Consider the following 15,000-nt stretch of genomic DNA (forward strand, 5'->3'; position numbering starts at 1 on the left):
ACCATGCCCAGCCCTGCTTAGCTTCAAAGATCAGACAAGATTGGGCTTATTCAGGGTGTTGTGCCGTAGGTATTGCTTGCATACTTACTGACCTACATCTCTTATACATCTCAACACGGACATTGAAGGAAGCAGGAACAAGAGAGAAAAAAAACCGAAAAATATAAACCTACAGCACCTGGTATTCCCAGTTGGTGTCCCATTCAAGTACTAACCAGTCCCGGCCCTGCTTAGCTTACAAGATCAGATAAGATTGGGCATGTTAAGGGTGGATGACTGTAGGTATTGCTTCCCGACTGACCTACATCTCTTATACATCTCAACACCAGCATTGAAAGAAGCAGGAACAAGAGAGAAAAAATAACGAAAAAAAGAAAAAACAACAGCACCTAGTATTCCCAGGTGCTCTCCCATCGAAATACTAACCAGGTCCAACCCTGCTTAGCTTCCAAGATAAGACGAGAGTGGTCTTGTTCATGGTGGTGTGGCTGTATGTATTGTTTGCCTACTAACCTACATCTCTTATACATCTCAACACCAGCATTGAAGGAAGCAGGAACAAGAGAGAATAAAAAACGAAAAAAAACAAACCTACAGCACCTGGAAGCAGAGAGAAAAAAAACCGAAAAAAAAAAACCCCACAGCACCTGGTATTCCCAGGTGCTCTCCCATCCAAATACTAACCAGGCCTGGCCCTGCTTAGCTTTCAAGATTAGATAAGCTTGGACATGTTCACGGTGGTGTGGCTGTAGGTATTGCTTTCTTACTGACCTACATCTCTTATACATCTCAACACCGGCATTGAGAAAGCAGAAACAAGAGAGAGAAAAAAACGAAAAAATAAAACCTACAGCACCTGGTATTCCTAGGTGCTCTCCCATCCAAGTACTAACCAGGCCTGGTCCTGCTTAGCTTTCAAGATTAGACAAGATTGGGCTTATTCAGTGTGTTGTGCTGTAGGTATTGCTTGCCTACTTACTGACCTACATCTCTTATACATCTCAACACGGATATTGAAGGAAGCAGGAACAAGAGAGAAAATAAAACGAAAAAAATAAAATACAGAACCTGGTATTTCCAGGTGGTCTCCCATCCAAGTACTAACCAGGCCCGGCCCTGCTTAGCTTACAAGATCAGACGAGCTTGGGCTTGTTCAGGGTGGTATGGCTGTAGGGATTCCTTGCCTACTCACCTACATCTGTTATACATCTCAACACCAGCATTGAAGGAAGCAGGAACAAGAGAGAAAAAAAACCGAAAAATATAAACCTACAGCACCTGGTATTCCCTGTTGGTCTCCCATCCAAGTACTAACCAGGCCTGACCCTGCTTAGCTTTTAAGATCAGATGAGATTGGGCATGTTCAGGGTGGATGACTGTAGGTATTGCTTACTTACTGACCTACATCTCTTATACATCTCAACACCAGCATTGGAGGAAGCAGGAACAAGAGAAAAAAAATAACGAAAAAAACAAAAAACAAAGAGCACCTGGTATTCCCAAGTGGTCTCCCAACCAAGTACTATCCAGGCCTGGCCCTGCTTAACTTCCAAGATAAGACGAGATTGGGCATGTTCAGGGTGGATTGGCTGTATGTATTGTTTGCCTACTAACCTACATCTCTTATACATCTCAACACCAGCATTGAAGGAAGCAGGAACAATAGAGAATAAAAAACGAAAAAAAACAAACCTACAGCACCTGGTATTCCCAGGTGGTCTCCCACCCAAGTACTAAACAGGCCCAGCCCTGCTTAGCTTCCAAGATCAGACGAGTTTGGGCTTGTTAAGGGTGGTGTGGCTGTAGGTATTGCTTGCTTACTGACCTACATCTCTTATACATCTCAACACCAGCATTGCAGGAAGCTGGAACACGCGAGATATAAAAACGAAAAAAAAAAACCTACGGCACCTTGTATTCCCAGGTGGTCTCCCATCCAAGTACTAACCAAGCCCAGTCCTGCTTAGCTTCCAAGATGAAATGAGATTGGGCACGTTCAGGGTGGTTTATTATATGTATTGTTTGTCTACTGACCTACATCTCTTATACATCTTAACACCAGCATTGAAGGAAGCAGGAAAAAGAGAGAAAAAAAACCGAAAAAAATAAACCTACAGCACCTGGTATTCCCAGTTGGTTTCCCATCCAAGTACTAACCAGGCCCGACCCTGCTTAGCTTCCAAGAACAGATGAGATTGGGCATGTTCAGGGTGGATGACTGTAGGTATTGCTGACGTACTGACCTACATCTCTTAGACATCTCAACACCAGCATTGGAGGAAGCAAGAACAAGAGAAAAAAAAAAACGAAAAAAAACAAACAAACAGCACCTTGTATTCCAAGGTGGTCTCCCATCCAAGTACTAACCAGGTCCAGCCCTGCTTAGCTTCCAAGATCACACAAGATTGGGCTTGTTCAGGGTGGTGTGGCTGTAGGTATTGCTTGCCTACTGACCTACATCTCTTATACATCTCAACACCGGCATTGAAGGAAGCAGGAACAAGAGAGAAAAAAAACCTACAGCACCTGGTATTCCCAGGTGGTCTCCCATCCAAGTACTAACCAGGTCCGGCCCTGCTTAGCTTCCAAGATAAGACGAGAGTAGTCTTGTTCAGGGTGGTATGGCTGTAGGCACTGCTTCCCTACTGACCTACATCTCTTATACATCTCAACACCAGCATTGAAGGAAGCAGGAAGAAAAGAGAAAAAAAAACGAAAAAATAAAACCTACAGCACCTGGTATTCCCAGGTGCTCTCCCATCCAAGTACTAACCAGGCCCGACCCTGCTTAGCTTCCAAGATCAGATGAGATTGGGCATGTTCAGGGTGGATGACTGTAGGTATTGCTTACCTACTGACCTACATCTCTTATACATCTCAACACCAGCATTGGAGGAAGCAGGAACAAGAGAAAAAAAATAACGAAAAAACAAAAACAAACAGCACCTGGTATTCCCAGGTGGTCTCCCATGCAAGTACTAACCAGTCCCAGCCCTGCTTAGCTTACAAGATCAGATAAGATTGGGCATGTTCAGGGTGGATGACTGTAGGTATTGCTTCCCGACTGACCTACATCTCTTATACATCTCAACACCAGCATTGAAGGAAGCAGGAACAAGAGAGAAAAAATAACGAAAAAAAACAAAAAACGACAGCACCTAGTATTCCCAGGTGCTCTCCCATCCAAATACTAACCAGGTCCGGCCCTGCTTAGCTTCCAAGATAAGACGAGAGTGGTCTTGTTCAGGGTGGTGTGGCTGTATGTATTGCTTGCCTACTGACCTACATCTCTTATACATCTCAACACGGACATTGAAGGAAGCAGGAACAAGAGAGAAAAAAAACGAAAAAAAAAAACTATAGCACCTGGTATTCCCAGGTGGTCTCCCATCCAAGTACTAACCAGGCCCGGCCCTGCTTAGCTTACAAGATCAGACGAGTTTGGGCTTGTTCAGGGTGGTATGGCTGTAGGGTTTGGTTGCCTACTCACCTACATCTGTTATACATCTCAACACCAGCCTTGAAGGAAGCAGGAACAAGAGAAAAAAAATAACGAAAAAAACAAAGAACAAACAGCAACTGGTATTCCCAGGTGGTCTCCCATCCAAGTATTAACCAGGTCCGGCCCTGCTTAGCTTCCAAGATAAGATGAGATTGGGCATGTTCAGGGTGGTTTACTGCAGGTACTGTTTGCCTACTGACCAACATCTCTTATACATCTAGACACCAGCATTGAAGGAAGCATGAACAAAAGAGAAAAAAAAACTTAAAAAAACAAAAACCTACAGCACCTGGTATTCCCAGGTGGTCTCCCATCCAAGTACTAACCATGCCCAGCCCTGCTTAGCTTCCACAATCGGGCTTATTCAGGGTGTTCTGCTGTAGGTATTGCTTGCATAATTCCTGACCTACATCTCTTATACATCTCAACACGGACATTGAAGGAAGCAGGAACAAGACAGAAAAAAAAACGAAAAAAAAAACTACAGCACCTGGTATTCCCAGGTGGTCTCCCATCCAAGTACTAACCAGGCCTGGTCTTGCTTAGCTTACAAGATCAGATGAGTTTGGGCTTGTTCAGGGTGGTATGGCTGTAGGGATTCCTTGCCTACTTACTGACCTACATCTCTTATACATCTCAACACGGACATTGAAGGAAGCAGGAACAAGAGAGAAAAAAAAATGAAAAAAATAAACTACAGAACCTGGTATTTCCAGGTGGTCTACCATCCAAGTACTAACCAGGCCCAGCCCTGCTTAGCTTACAAGATCAGATGAGTTTGGGCTTGTTTAGGGTGGTTTACTATAAGTACTGCTTGCTTCCTGACCAACATCTCTTATACATCTCAACACCAGCATTGAAGGAAGCAGGAACAAGAGAGAAAAAAAACCGAAAAAAAAAAACCCCACAGCACCTGGTATTCCCAGGTGCTCTCCCATCCAAGTACTAACCAGGCCCGGCCCTGCTTTGCTTTCAAGATTAGATGAGCTTGGACATGTTCACGTTGGTGTGGCTGTAGGTATTGCTTTCTTACTGACCTACATCTCTTATACATCTCAACACCGGCATTGAAGAAAGCAGAAACAAGAGAGAGAAAAAAACGAAAAAATAAAACCTACAGCACCTGGTATTCCCAGGTGCTCTCCCATCCAAGTACTAACCAGGCCCAGCCTTGCTTATCTTTCAAGATTAGACAAGATTGGGCTTATTCAGGGTGTTGTGCTGTAGGTATTGCTTGCCTACTTACTGACCTACATCTCTTATACATCTCAACACCAGTATTGAAGGAAGCAGGAACAAGAGAGAAAAAATAACGAAAAAAACAAAAAATGACAGCACCTGGTATTCCCAGGTGGTCTCCCATCCAAATACCAACCAGGTCCGGCCCTGCTTTGCTTCCAAGATAAGACGAGATTGGTCTTGTTCAGGGTGGTGTGGCTGTAGGTATTGCTTGCCTACTGACATAATCTCTTATACATCTCAACACCAGCAATGAAGGAAGCAGGAACAAGAGAGAAAAAAAAAACGAAAAAAAAAACAACCTACAGCACCTGGTATTCCCAGGTGGTCTCCCACCCAAGTACTAACCAGCGCCAGCCCTGCTTAGCTTCCAAGATCAGACGAGATTGATCTTGTTCAGGGTGGTGTGGCTGTAGGTATTGCTTTCCTATTGACCTACATCTATGATACATCTCAACACTAGAATTGAAGGACGCAGAAACAAGAGAGAAAAAAAAATGGAAAAAAAAAAAACCTACAGCACCAGGTATTCCCAGGTGGTCTCCATTCCAAGTACTGACCAGGCCTGGCCCCGCTTAGCTTCCAAGCTAAGATGAGTTTGGGCTTGTTCAGGGTGGTATGGCTGTAGGTATTGCTTGCCTACTGACCTACATCTCTTATACATCTCAACACCAGCATTGAAGGAAGCAGGAACAAGAGAGAGAAAAAAATGAAAAAATAAAACCTACAGCACCTGGTATTCCTAGGTGGTCTCCCATCAAAGTACTAACCAGGCGTGGCCCTGCTTAGCTTCCAAGACCAGACGAGATTGGTCTTGTTCAGGGTGGTGTGGCTGTAGGTATTGCTTGCCTACAGACCTACATCTCTTATACATCTCAACACTAGAATTGAAGGAAGCAGAAACAAGAGAGAAAAAAAAAAGAAAAAAAACAAAAACCTACAGCACCTGGTATTCCCAGGTGGTCTCCCATGCAAGTACTAACCAAGACCGGCCTTGCTTAGCTTCCAAGATCAAATGAGATTGGGCTTGTTCAGGGTGGTTGACTGTAGGCATTGCTTGGCTACCGACCTTCATCTTTTATACATCTCAACTCCAGCATTGAAGAAAGCAGGAACAAGAGAGAAAAAAAACCGGAAAAAAAAACCTACAGCAGCTGGTATTCCCAGGTGGTCTTCCATCCAAGTACTAACCAGGGCCGGCCCTGCTTAGCTTGCAAGATCAGACGAGATTGGGCTTGTTCAGGGTGGTGTGGCTGTAGGTATTGCTTGCCTAGTGACCTACATCTCTTATACATCTCAACATCGGCATTGAAGGAAGCAGGAACAAGAGAAAAAAAAAACCTACAGCACCTGGTATTCCCAGGTGGTCTCCCATCCAAGTACTAACCAGGCCTGGCGCTGCTTAGCTTCCAAGATCAGACGAGATTGGGCTTGTTCAGGGTGGTGTGGCTGTAGGTATTGCTTGCCTAGTGACCTACATTTCTTATATATCTCAACACCGGCATTAAAGAAAGCAGGAACAAGAGAGAAAAAAATAAAAAAAAATAAACCTACAGCATCTGGTATCCCCAGGTGGTCTCCCATCCAAGTACTAACCAGGCCCGGCCCTGCTAAGCTTCCAAGATCAGACGAGATCGGGCATGTTCAGGGTGGTTTACTGTAGGTATTGCTTGCCTACTGACCAACATCTCTTATACATCTCAACACCAGCAATGAAGGAAGCAGGAACAAGAGAGAAAAAAAAACGAAAAAAAAACAAACCAGCAGCACCTGATATTCCCAGGTGCTCTCCCATCCAAGTACTAACCAGGCCTGGCCCTGCTTAGCTTCCAAGATCAGACAAGATTGGGCATGTTCAGGGTGGTATGGCTGTAGGTATTGCTTGCCTATTGACCTACATCTCTTATACATCTCAACACCAGCATTGAAGGAAGCAGGAACAAGAGAGAAAAAAAAAATGGAAAAAAATACCTACAGCACCTGGTATTCCCAGGTGGTCTCCCATCCAAGTACTAACCAGGCCTGGCCCTGCTTAGCTTCCAAGATCAGACGAATTTAGGCTTGTTCAGGGTGGTACAGCTGGAGGTACTGCTTGCCTACTGGCCTATTGACATACATCTCTTATACATCTCAACACCAGCATTAAAGAAAGCAGGAACAAGAGAGAAAAAAAAAAACAACCTACAGCACCTCGCATTCCCAGGTGGTCTCCCTTCCAAGTACTAACCAGGCCTGGCCCCGCTTAGCTTCCAAGATTAGACGAGATTGGGCTTGTTCAGGGTGGTGTAGATGTAGGTATTGCTTGCTTACTGACCTACATCTATTATACATCTCAACATCGGCATTGAAGAAAGCAGGAACAAGAGAGAGAAAAAAACGAAAAAATAAAACCTACAACACCTGGTATTCCTAGGTGGTCTCGGATCGAAGTACTGACCAGGCCTGGCCCTGCTTAGCTTCCAAGATTAGACGAGATTGATCTTGTTCAGGGTGGTTTGGCTGTAGGTATTGATTGCCTATTGACCTACATATCTTATACATCTCCACATCACCATTGAAGGAAGCAGGAACAAGAGAGAAAAAAAAACGAAAAAAAAAAACAACCTACAGCACCTGGTATTCCCAGGTGGTCTCCCATCCAAGTACTAACCAAGACCGGTTCTGTTTAGCTTCCAAGATCAGATGAGCTTGGGCATGTTCACTGTGGTTTACTGTAGGTATTGCTTGCCTACTGACCAACATCTCTTATACATCTCAACACCAGCATTGAAGGAAGCAGGAACAAGAGAGAAAAAAAAACGAAAAAATAACCCCACAGCACCTGGTATTCCCAGGTGCTCTCCCATCCAAGTACTAACCAGGCCCGGACCTGCTTAGCTTTCAAGATTAAATGAGATTGGACTTGTTCAGGGTTGTGTGGCTGTAGTTATTGCTTGCTTACTGACCTACATCTCTTATACATCTCAACACTAGAATTGAAGGAAGCAGAAACAAGAGAGAAAAAAACCCGGAAAAAATAAAACCTACAGCACCTGGTATTCCAAGGTGGTCTCCCATTGAAGTACTGACCAGGCGTGGCCCTGCTTAGCTTCCAAGATCAGATGAGATTGAACTTGTTCAGGGTGGTGTGGCTGTAGGTACTGCTTGCCTACTGACCTACATCTCTTATACATCTCAACACCAGCATTGAAGGAAGCAGGAACAAGAGAGAAAAAAAAACGAAAAAAAAAAAACCTACAGCACCTGGTATTCCCAGGTGCTCTCCCATGCAAGTACTAACCAGGACCGGCCCTGCTTAGCTTTCAAGATCAGACGAGATTGGTCTTGTTCAGGGTGGTGTGGCTGTAGGTATTGCTTGCCGACTGACCTACATCTCTTATTTTTATCTCAACACCAGCATTGAAGGAAGCAGGAACAAGAGAGAAAGAAAATTAAAAAAAAACCTACAGCACCTGGTATTCCCAGGTGGTCTCCCATCCAAGTACTAACCAGGCCCGGCCCTGCTTAGCTTCCAAGATCAGACAAGATTGGGCATGTTCAGGGTGGTTGACAGTAGGTATTGCCTGCCTACTGACATACATCTCTTACACATCTCAACACCAGCAATGAAGGAAGCAGGAACAAGAGAGAAAAAAAACCGAAAAAAAAACCAACCTGCAGCACCTGGTATTCCCAGGTGGTCACCCATCCAAGTACTAACCAGGCCTGGCCCTGCTTAGCTTCCAAGATTAGAGGAGATTGGACTTGTTCAGGGTGGTGTGGCTGTAGGTATTGCTTGCTTACTGACCTACATCTCTTTACATCTCAACACCGGCATTGAAGAAAGCAGGAACAAGAGAGAGAAAAAAACGAAAAAATAAAACCTACAGCACCTGGTATTCCCAGGTGGTCTCCCATCCAAGTACTAACCAGGCCTGGTCCTGCTTAGCTTCCAAGATCAGACCAGATTGGGCTTGCTCAGGGTGCTGTGGCTGTAGGTATTGTTTGCCTACTGACCTACATCTCTTATACATCTCAACACCAGCAATGAAGGAAGTATGAACAAGAGAGAAAAAAACACGAAAAAAAAAAAAACTTATAGCACCTGGTATTCTTAAGTGGTCTCCCATCCGAGTACTAACCAGGCCTGGCCCTGCTTAGCTTCCAAGATCAGACGAGATTGATCTTGTTCAGGGTGGTGTGGCTGTAGGTATTGCTTGCCTACTGACCTACATCTCTTATACATCTAAACACCAGCATTGAAGGAAGCAGGAACAAGAGAGGAAAAAACGAAAAAAAAAAAAAACCTACAGCACCTGGTATTCCCAGGTGGTCTCCCATCCAAGTACTAACCAGGCCCAGCCCTGCTTAGCTTCCAAGATCAGACAAGATTGGGCATGTTCAGGGTGGTTGACTGTATGTATTACTTGCCTGCTAACCTACATCTCTTATATATCTCAACACCAGCATTGAAGGAAGCAGGAAAAAGAGAAAAAAAAAAACAAAAAAAAATACCCAACAGCACTCGGTATTCCCAGGTTGTCTCCCATCCAAGTACTAACCAGACCCGACCCTGCTTAGCTTCCAAGATCAGATGAGCTTGGGCATGTTCACTGTGGTTTACTGTAGGTATTGTTTGCCTACTGACCAACATCTCTTATACATCTCAACACCAGCATTGAAGGAAGCAGGAACAAGAGAGAAAAAAAAAAGAAAAAAAAAACTCACAGCACCTGGTATTCCCAGGTGCTCTCCCATCCAAGTACTAACCAGGCCCGGCTCTGCTTAGCTTTCAAGATTAAATGAGATTGGACTTGTTCAGGGTTGTGTGGCTGTAGGTATAGCTTGCTTACTGACCTACATCTCTTATACAACTCAACACCGGCTTTGAAGGAAGCAGGAACAAGAGAGAAAAAAAAAAGAAAAAAAAAACCTACAGCACCTGGTATTCCCAGGTGGTCTCCCATCCAAGTACTAACCAGGCCTGGCCCAGCTTAGCTTCCAAGATCAGATGAGTTTGCGCTTGTTCAGGGTGGTATGGCTGTAGGTACTGCTTGCCTACTGGCCTACTGACATACATCTCTTATACATCTCAACACCAGCAGGAACAAAAGAGAAAAAAACAAAAAAAAAAAAACCTACAGCACCTGGTATCCCCAGGTGGTCTCCCATCCAAGTACTAACCAGGCCCAGCCCTGCTTAGCTTCCAAGATCAGATGAGTTTGGGCTTGTTCAAGGTGGTGTGGCTGTAGTTATTGCTTGTTAACTGACCTACATCTCTTATACATCTCAACACTAGCATTGAAGGATGCAGGAACAAGAGAGAAAAAAAACAAAAAAAAAACCTACAGCAACTGGTATTTCCAGGTGGTCTCCCATCCAAGTACTAACCAGGCCCGGCGCTGCTTAGCTTCCAAGATCAGACAAGATTGGGCTTGCTCAGAGATGTGTGGCTGTAGGTATTGCTTGTCTAGTGACCTACATCTCTTATACATCTCAAAACGGGCATTGAAGGAAGCAAGAACAAGAGAGAAAAAAAAACGAAAAAAAAAACCTACATCACCTGGTATTCCCAGGTGGTCTTCCATTCAAGTACTAACCAGGCCCGGCCCTGCTTCGCTTCCAAGATCAGACGAGTTTGGGCTTGTTCAGGGTGGTATGGCTGTAGGGATTGCTTGCCTACTGACCTACATCTGTTATACATCTCAACACCAGCATTGATGGAAGCAGGAACAAGAGAGAAAAAAAACGAAAAAAAAAACGAAAAAAAAAAACCTACAGCACCTGGTATTTCCAGGTGGTCTTCCATTCAAGTACTAACCAAGCCTGGCCCTGCTTAGCTTCCAAGATCAGACAAGATTGTGCTTGATCAGGGATGTGTGGCTGTAGGTATTGTTTGCCTAGTGACCTACATCTCTTATACATCTCAACACCAGCATTGATGGAAGCAGGAACAAGAGAGAAAAAAAACGAAAAAAAAAACCCTACAGCACCTGGTATTTCCAGGTGATCTCCCATCCAAGTACTAACCAGGTCTGGCCCTGCTTAGCTTCCAAGATCAGACAAGATTGGGCTTGTTCAGGGATGTGTGGCTGTAGTTATTGCTTGTTGACTGACCTACATCTCTTATACATCTCAACACCAGCAATGAAGGAAGTATGAACAAGAGAGAAAAAAACACGAAAAAAAAAAAAACTTATAGCACCTGGTATTCTTAAGTGGTCTCCCATCCGAGTACTAACCAGGCCTGGCCCTGCTTAGCTTCCAAGATCAGACGAGATTGATCTTGTTCAGGGTGGTGTGGCTGTAGGTATTGCTTGCCTACTGACCTACATCTCTTATACATCTAAACACCAGCATTGAAGGAAGCAGGAACAAGAGAGGAAAAAACGAAAAAAAAAAAAAACCTACAGCACCTGGTATTCCCAGGTGGTCTCCCATCCAAGTACTAACCAGGCCCAGCCCTGCTTAGCTTCCAAAATCAGACAAGATTGGGCATGTTCAGGGTGGTTGACTGTATGTATTACTTGCCTGCTAACCTACATCTCTTATATATCTCAACACCAGCATTGAAGGAAGCAGGAAAAAGAGAGAAAAAAAAACAAAAAAAAATACCCAACAGCACTCGGTATTCCCAGGTTGTCTCCCATCCAAGTACTAACCAGACCCGACCCTGCTTAGCTTCCAAGATCAGATGAGCTTGGGCATGTTCACTGTGGTTTACTGTAGGTATTGTTTGCCTACTGACCAACATCTCTTATACATCTCAACACCAGCATTGAAGGAAGCAGGAACAAGAGAGAAAAAAAAAAGAAAAAAAAAACTCACAGCACCTGGTATTCCCAGGTGCTCTCCCATCCAAGTACTAACCAGGCCCGGCTCTGCTTAGCTTTCAAGATTAAATGAGATTGGACTTGTTCAGGGTTGTGTGGCTGTAGGTATAGCTTGCTTACTGACCTACATCTCTTATACAACTCAACACCGGCTTTGAAGAAAGCAAAAACAAGAGAGAGAAAAAAATGAAAAAATAAAATGTACAGCACCTGTTATTCCTAGGTGGTCTCCCATCGAAGTACTGACCAGGCGCGGCCCTGCTTAGTTTCCAAGATCAGACGAGATTGATCTTGTTCAGGGTGGTTGACAGTAGGTATTGCTTGGTTACTGACATACATCTCTTATACATCTCAACACCAGCATTGAAGGAAGCAGGAACAAGAGAGAAAAAAAAAAGAAAAAAAAAACCTACAGCACCTGGTATTCCCAGGTGGTCTCCCATCCAAGTACTAACCAGGCCTGGCCCAGCTTAGCTTCCAAGATCAGATGAGTTTGCGCTTGTTCAGGGTGGTATGGCTGTAGGTACTGCTTGCCTACTGGCCTACTGACATACATCTCTTATACATCTCAACACCAGCAGGAACAAAAGAGAAAAAAACAAAAAAAAAAAAACCTACAGCACCTGGTATCCCCAGGTGGTCTCCCATCCAAGTACTAACCAGGCCCAGCCCTGCTTAGCTTCCAAGATCAGACGAGTTTGGGCTTGTTCAAGGTGGTGTGGCTGTAGTTATTGCTTGTTAACTGACCTACATCTCTTATACATCTCAACACTAGCATTGAAGGATGCAGGAACAAGAGAGAAAAAAAACAAAAAAAAAACCTACAGCAACTGGTATTTCCAGGTGGTCTCCCATCCAAGTACTAACCAGGCCCGGCGCTGCTTAGCTTCCAAGATCAGACAAGATTGGGCTTGCTCAGAGATGTGTGGCTGTAGGTATTGCTTGTCTAGTGACCTACATCTCTTATACATCTCAACACGGGCATTGAAGGAAGCAAGAACAAGAGAGAAAAAAAAACGAAAAAAAAAACCTACATCACCTGGTATTCCCAGGTGGTCTTCCATTCAAGTACTAACCAGGCCCGGCCCTGCTTCGCTTCCAAGATCAGACGAGTTTGGGCTTGTTCAGGGTGGTATGGCTGTAGGGATTGCTTGCCTACTGACCTACATCTGTTATACATCTCAACACCAGCATTGATGGAAGCAGGAACAAGAGAGAAAAAAAACGAAAAAAAAAACGAAAAAAAAAAACCTACAGCACCTGGTATTTCCAGGTGGTCTTCCATTCAAGTACTAACCAAGCCTGGCCCTGCTTAGCTTCCAAGATCAGACAAGATTGTGCTTGATCAGGGATGTGTGGCTGTAGGTATTGTTTGCCTAGTGACCTACATCTCTTATACATCTCAACACCAGCATTGATGGAAGCAGGAACAAGAGAGAAAAAAAACGAAAAAAAAAACCCTACAGCACCTGGTATTTCCAGGTGATCTCCCATCCAAGTACTAACCAGGTCTGGCCCTGCTTAGCTTCCAAGATCAGACAAGATTGGGCTTGTTCAGGGATGTGTGGCTGTAGTTATTGCTTGTTGACTGACCTACATCTCTTATACATCTCAACACCAGCATTGAAGGAAGCAGGAACAAGAGAGAAAAAAAACACGGAAAAAAAAAACCTACAGCACCTAGTATTCCCAGTTGGTCTCCCAACCAAGTACTAACCAGTACCGGCGCTGCTTGGCTTCCAAGATCAGACGAGATTGGTTTTATTCAGGGTGGTGTGGCTGTAGGTATTGTTTGCTTACTGACCTACATCTCTTATACATCTCAACACCAGCATTGAAGGAAGCAGAAACAAGAGAGAAAAAAAACGAAAAAAAAAAAACTACAGCACCTGGTATTTCCAGGTGGTCTCCCATCCAAGTACTAACCAGGTCTGGCCCTGCTTAGCTTCCAAGATAAGATGAGATTAGGCATGTTCAGGGTGGTTTACTGTAGGTATTGCTTGCTTACTGACCAACATCTCTTATACATCTAGACACCAGCATTGAAGGAAGCAGGAACAAGAGAGAAAAAAAAAAAACACAGCACCTGGTATTTCCAGGTGGTCTCCGATCCAAGTACTAACCAGGACCGGCCCTGTCTAGCTTCCAAAACCAGAGGAGATTGGTCTTGTTCAGTGTGGTGTGGCTGTAGGTATTGTTTGCCTACTAACCTACATCTCTTATACATCTCAACACCAGCATTGAAGGAAGCAGGAACAAGAGAGAAAAAAAACCGAAAAAAAAACCAACCTGCAGCACCTGGTATTCTCAGGTGGTCACCCATCCAAGTACTAACCAGGCCTGGCCCTGCTTAGCTTCCAAGATTAGAGGAGATTGGACTTGTTCAGGGTGGTGTGGCTGTAGGTGTTGCTTGCTTACTGACCTACATCTCTTTACATCTCAACACCAGCATTGAAGGAAGCAGGAAAAGAGAGAAAAAAAACCAAAAAAAAATACCCAACAGCACTCGGTATTCCCAGGTTGTCTCCCATCCAAGTACTAACCAGACCCGACCCTGCTTAGCTTCCAAGATCAGATGAGCTTGGGCATGTTCACTGTGGTTTACTGTAGGTATTGTTTGCCTACTGACCAACATCTCTTATACATCTCAACACCAGCATTGAAGGAAGCAGGAACAAGAGAGAAAAAAAAAGAAAAAAAAAACTCACAGCACCTGGTATTCCCAGGTGCTCTCCCATCCAAGTACTAACCAGGCCCGGCTCTGCTTAGCTTTCAAGATTAAATGAGATTGGACTTGTTCAGGGTTGTGTGGCTGTAGGTATAGCTTGCTTACTGACCTACATCTCTTATACAACTCAACACCGGGTTTGAAGAAAGCAAAAACAAGAGAGAGAAAAAAACGAAAAAATAAAATGTACAGCACCTGTTATTCCTAGGTGGTCTCCCATCGAAGTACTGACCAGGCGCGGCCCTGCTTAGTTTCCAAGATCAGACGAGATTGATCTTGTTCAGGTTGGTGTGGCTGTAGGTACTGCTTGCCTACTGACCTACATCTCTTATACATCTCAACACCAGCATTGAAGGAAGCAGGAACAAGAGAGAAAAAAAAACGGAAAAAAAAACCTACAGCACCTGGTATTCCCAGGTGCTCTCCCATCCAAGTACAAACCAGGCCCGGCCCTGCTTAGCTTCCAAGATCAGATGAGATTAGGCATGTTCAGGGTGGTTTACTGTAGGTATTGCTTGCCTACTGACCTACATCTCTTATACATCTCAACACCAGCATTGAAGGAAGCAGGAACAAGAGAGAATAAAAAAAGGAAAAAAAAAAAAACCTTCTGCACCTGGTATCCCCAGGTTGTCTCCCATCCAAGTACTAACCAGGGCCGGCTCTGCTTAACTTCCAGGATCAGACAAGATTGAGCTTGTTCAGGGTGGTGTGGCTGT

General features: G+C 44.3%; 2 non-coding genes and 53 pseudogenes across 2 annotated transcripts; all 55 read right to left on the reverse strand.

The window, feature by feature from the left end:
* The window catches only part of LOC142112795 (5S ribosomal RNA), a 118-nt pseudogene extending 47 nt beyond the window's left edge, over positions 1-71 (reverse strand).
* A 95-nt stretch (positions 72-166) lies between these two features.
* Positions 167-284, reverse strand: LOC142112793 (5S ribosomal RNA; annotated as a pseudogene).
* Positions 285-1,056: 772 nt separating this feature from the next.
* On the reverse strand, positions 1,057-1,175 carry LOC142112693 (5S ribosomal RNA; annotated as a pseudogene).
* A 91-nt stretch (positions 1,176-1,266) lies between these two features.
* On the reverse strand, positions 1,267-1,384 carry LOC142112490 (5S ribosomal RNA; annotated as a pseudogene).
* Positions 1,385-1,478: 94 nt separating this feature from the next.
* Positions 1,479-1,597, reverse strand: LOC142112645 (5S ribosomal RNA; annotated as a pseudogene).
* A 92-nt stretch (positions 1,598-1,689) lies between these two features.
* On the reverse strand, positions 1,690-1,808 carry LOC142112575 (5S ribosomal RNA). Its single transcript, XR_012681247.1, has one exon. It is a non-coding gene; the product is annotated as a 5S ribosomal RNA (ribosomal RNA).
* Positions 1,809-2,108: 300 nt separating this feature from the next.
* LOC142112286 (5S ribosomal RNA) lies at positions 2,109-2,226 on the reverse strand (annotated as a pseudogene).
* Positions 2,227-2,318: 92 nt separating this feature from the next.
* Positions 2,319-2,437, reverse strand: LOC142112638 (5S ribosomal RNA; annotated as a pseudogene).
* A 77-nt stretch (positions 2,438-2,514) lies between these two features.
* Positions 2,515-2,633, reverse strand: LOC142112557 (5S ribosomal RNA; annotated as a pseudogene).
* A 91-nt stretch (positions 2,634-2,724) lies between these two features.
* On the reverse strand, positions 2,725-2,842 carry LOC142112772 (5S ribosomal RNA). The gene has a single exon (XR_012681282.1). It is a non-coding gene; the product is annotated as a 5S ribosomal RNA (ribosomal RNA).
* A 92-nt stretch (positions 2,843-2,934) lies between these two features.
* Positions 2,935-3,052, reverse strand: LOC142112759 (5S ribosomal RNA; annotated as a pseudogene).
* A 302-nt stretch (positions 3,053-3,354) lies between these two features.
* On the reverse strand, positions 3,355-3,473 carry LOC142112375 (5S ribosomal RNA; annotated as a pseudogene).
* A 94-nt stretch (positions 3,474-3,567) lies between these two features.
* Positions 3,568-3,685, reverse strand: LOC142112265 (5S ribosomal RNA; annotated as a pseudogene).
* A 295-nt stretch (positions 3,686-3,980) lies between these two features.
* LOC142112589 (5S ribosomal RNA) lies at positions 3,981-4,099 on the reverse strand (annotated as a pseudogene).
* Positions 4,100-4,193: 94 nt separating this feature from the next.
* On the reverse strand, positions 4,194-4,311 carry LOC142112274 (5S ribosomal RNA; annotated as a pseudogene).
* A 517-nt stretch (positions 4,312-4,828) lies between these two features.
* On the reverse strand, positions 4,829-4,947 carry LOC142112251 (5S ribosomal RNA; annotated as a pseudogene).
* A 93-nt stretch (positions 4,948-5,040) lies between these two features.
* Positions 5,041-5,159, reverse strand: LOC142112454 (5S ribosomal RNA; annotated as a pseudogene).
* Positions 5,160-5,252: 93 nt separating this feature from the next.
* LOC142112719 (5S ribosomal RNA) lies at positions 5,253-5,371 on the reverse strand (annotated as a pseudogene).
* A 91-nt stretch (positions 5,372-5,462) lies between these two features.
* Positions 5,463-5,581, reverse strand: LOC142112562 (5S ribosomal RNA; annotated as a pseudogene).
* Positions 5,582-5,675: 94 nt separating this feature from the next.
* On the reverse strand, positions 5,676-5,793 carry LOC142112542 (5S ribosomal RNA; annotated as a pseudogene).
* A 90-nt stretch (positions 5,794-5,883) lies between these two features.
* LOC142112498 (5S ribosomal RNA) lies at positions 5,884-6,002 on the reverse strand (annotated as a pseudogene).
* A 77-nt stretch (positions 6,003-6,079) lies between these two features.
* Positions 6,080-6,198, reverse strand: LOC142112181 (5S ribosomal RNA; annotated as a pseudogene).
* Positions 6,199-6,288: 90 nt separating this feature from the next.
* Positions 6,289-6,406, reverse strand: LOC142112606 (5S ribosomal RNA; annotated as a pseudogene).
* Positions 6,407-6,499: 93 nt separating this feature from the next.
* LOC142112474 (5S ribosomal RNA) lies at positions 6,500-6,618 on the reverse strand (annotated as a pseudogene).
* Positions 6,619-6,709: 91 nt separating this feature from the next.
* On the reverse strand, positions 6,710-6,828 carry LOC142112555 (5S ribosomal RNA; annotated as a pseudogene).
* Positions 6,829-6,919: 91 nt separating this feature from the next.
* LOC142112767 (5S ribosomal RNA) lies at positions 6,920-7,038 on the reverse strand (annotated as a pseudogene).
* A 304-nt stretch (positions 7,039-7,342) lies between these two features.
* LOC142112197 (5S ribosomal RNA) lies at positions 7,343-7,460 on the reverse strand (annotated as a pseudogene).
* A 301-nt stretch (positions 7,461-7,761) lies between these two features.
* Positions 7,762-7,880, reverse strand: LOC142112619 (5S ribosomal RNA; annotated as a pseudogene).
* Positions 7,881-7,972: 92 nt separating this feature from the next.
* On the reverse strand, positions 7,973-8,091 carry LOC142112518 (5S ribosomal RNA; annotated as a pseudogene).
* A 90-nt stretch (positions 8,092-8,181) lies between these two features.
* Positions 8,182-8,299, reverse strand: LOC142112300 (5S ribosomal RNA; annotated as a pseudogene).
* Positions 8,300-8,392: 93 nt separating this feature from the next.
* LOC142112473 (5S ribosomal RNA) lies at positions 8,393-8,511 on the reverse strand (annotated as a pseudogene).
* Positions 8,512-8,601: 90 nt separating this feature from the next.
* LOC142112554 (5S ribosomal RNA) lies at positions 8,602-8,720 on the reverse strand (annotated as a pseudogene).
* A 93-nt stretch (positions 8,721-8,813) lies between these two features.
* On the reverse strand, positions 8,814-8,932 carry LOC142112656 (5S ribosomal RNA; annotated as a pseudogene).
* A 92-nt stretch (positions 8,933-9,024) lies between these two features.
* Positions 9,025-9,142, reverse strand: LOC142112290 (5S ribosomal RNA; annotated as a pseudogene).
* Positions 9,143-9,441: 299 nt separating this feature from the next.
* On the reverse strand, positions 9,442-9,560 carry LOC142112268 (5S ribosomal RNA; annotated as a pseudogene).
* A 90-nt stretch (positions 9,561-9,650) lies between these two features.
* LOC142112283 (5S ribosomal RNA) lies at positions 9,651-9,769 on the reverse strand (annotated as a pseudogene).
* An 86-nt stretch (positions 9,770-9,855) lies between these two features.
* LOC142112277 (5S ribosomal RNA) lies at positions 9,856-9,974 on the reverse strand (annotated as a pseudogene).
* An 88-nt stretch (positions 9,975-10,062) lies between these two features.
* LOC142112778 (5S ribosomal RNA) lies at positions 10,063-10,181 on the reverse strand (annotated as a pseudogene).
* A 90-nt stretch (positions 10,182-10,271) lies between these two features.
* Positions 10,272-10,390, reverse strand: LOC142112384 (5S ribosomal RNA; annotated as a pseudogene).
* A 102-nt stretch (positions 10,391-10,492) lies between these two features.
* LOC142112798 (5S ribosomal RNA) lies at positions 10,493-10,611 on the reverse strand (annotated as a pseudogene).
* A 90-nt stretch (positions 10,612-10,701) lies between these two features.
* LOC142112752 (5S ribosomal RNA) lies at positions 10,702-10,820 on the reverse strand (annotated as a pseudogene).
* Positions 10,821-10,913: 93 nt separating this feature from the next.
* Positions 10,914-11,032, reverse strand: LOC142112658 (5S ribosomal RNA; annotated as a pseudogene).
* Positions 11,033-11,124: 92 nt separating this feature from the next.
* On the reverse strand, positions 11,125-11,242 carry LOC142112367 (5S ribosomal RNA; annotated as a pseudogene).
* A 299-nt stretch (positions 11,243-11,541) lies between these two features.
* LOC142112269 (5S ribosomal RNA) lies at positions 11,542-11,660 on the reverse strand (annotated as a pseudogene).
* A 299-nt stretch (positions 11,661-11,959) lies between these two features.
* LOC142112284 (5S ribosomal RNA) lies at positions 11,960-12,078 on the reverse strand (annotated as a pseudogene).
* Positions 12,079-12,164: 86 nt separating this feature from the next.
* On the reverse strand, positions 12,165-12,283 carry LOC142112299 (5S ribosomal RNA; annotated as a pseudogene).
* Positions 12,284-12,371: 88 nt separating this feature from the next.
* On the reverse strand, positions 12,372-12,490 carry LOC142112780 (5S ribosomal RNA; annotated as a pseudogene).
* Positions 12,491-12,580: 90 nt separating this feature from the next.
* Positions 12,581-12,699, reverse strand: LOC142112386 (5S ribosomal RNA; annotated as a pseudogene).
* Positions 12,700-12,801: 102 nt separating this feature from the next.
* LOC142112799 (5S ribosomal RNA) lies at positions 12,802-12,920 on the reverse strand (annotated as a pseudogene).
* A 90-nt stretch (positions 12,921-13,010) lies between these two features.
* Positions 13,011-13,129, reverse strand: LOC142112754 (5S ribosomal RNA; annotated as a pseudogene).
* A 92-nt stretch (positions 13,130-13,221) lies between these two features.
* Positions 13,222-13,340, reverse strand: LOC142112756 (5S ribosomal RNA; annotated as a pseudogene).
* Positions 13,341-13,430: 90 nt separating this feature from the next.
* Positions 13,431-13,548, reverse strand: LOC142112811 (5S ribosomal RNA; annotated as a pseudogene).
* Positions 13,549-13,839: 291 nt separating this feature from the next.
* On the reverse strand, positions 13,840-13,958 carry LOC142112494 (5S ribosomal RNA; annotated as a pseudogene).
* Positions 13,959-14,254: 296 nt separating this feature from the next.
* LOC142112270 (5S ribosomal RNA) lies at positions 14,255-14,373 on the reverse strand (annotated as a pseudogene).
* A 300-nt stretch (positions 14,374-14,673) lies between these two features.
* Positions 14,674-14,791, reverse strand: LOC142112406 (5S ribosomal RNA; annotated as a pseudogene).
* Positions 14,792-15,000: the final 209 nt, after the last annotated feature.

This window comes from Mixophyes fleayi, unplaced genomic scaffold (genome assembly GCF_038048845.1).
Source record: "Mixophyes fleayi isolate aMixFle1 unplaced genomic scaffold, aMixFle1.hap1 Scaffold_113, whole genome shotgun sequence".
In the NCBI taxonomy this organism is placed as follows: Eukaryota; Metazoa; Chordata; class Amphibia; order Anura; family Limnodynastidae; genus Mixophyes; species Mixophyes fleayi.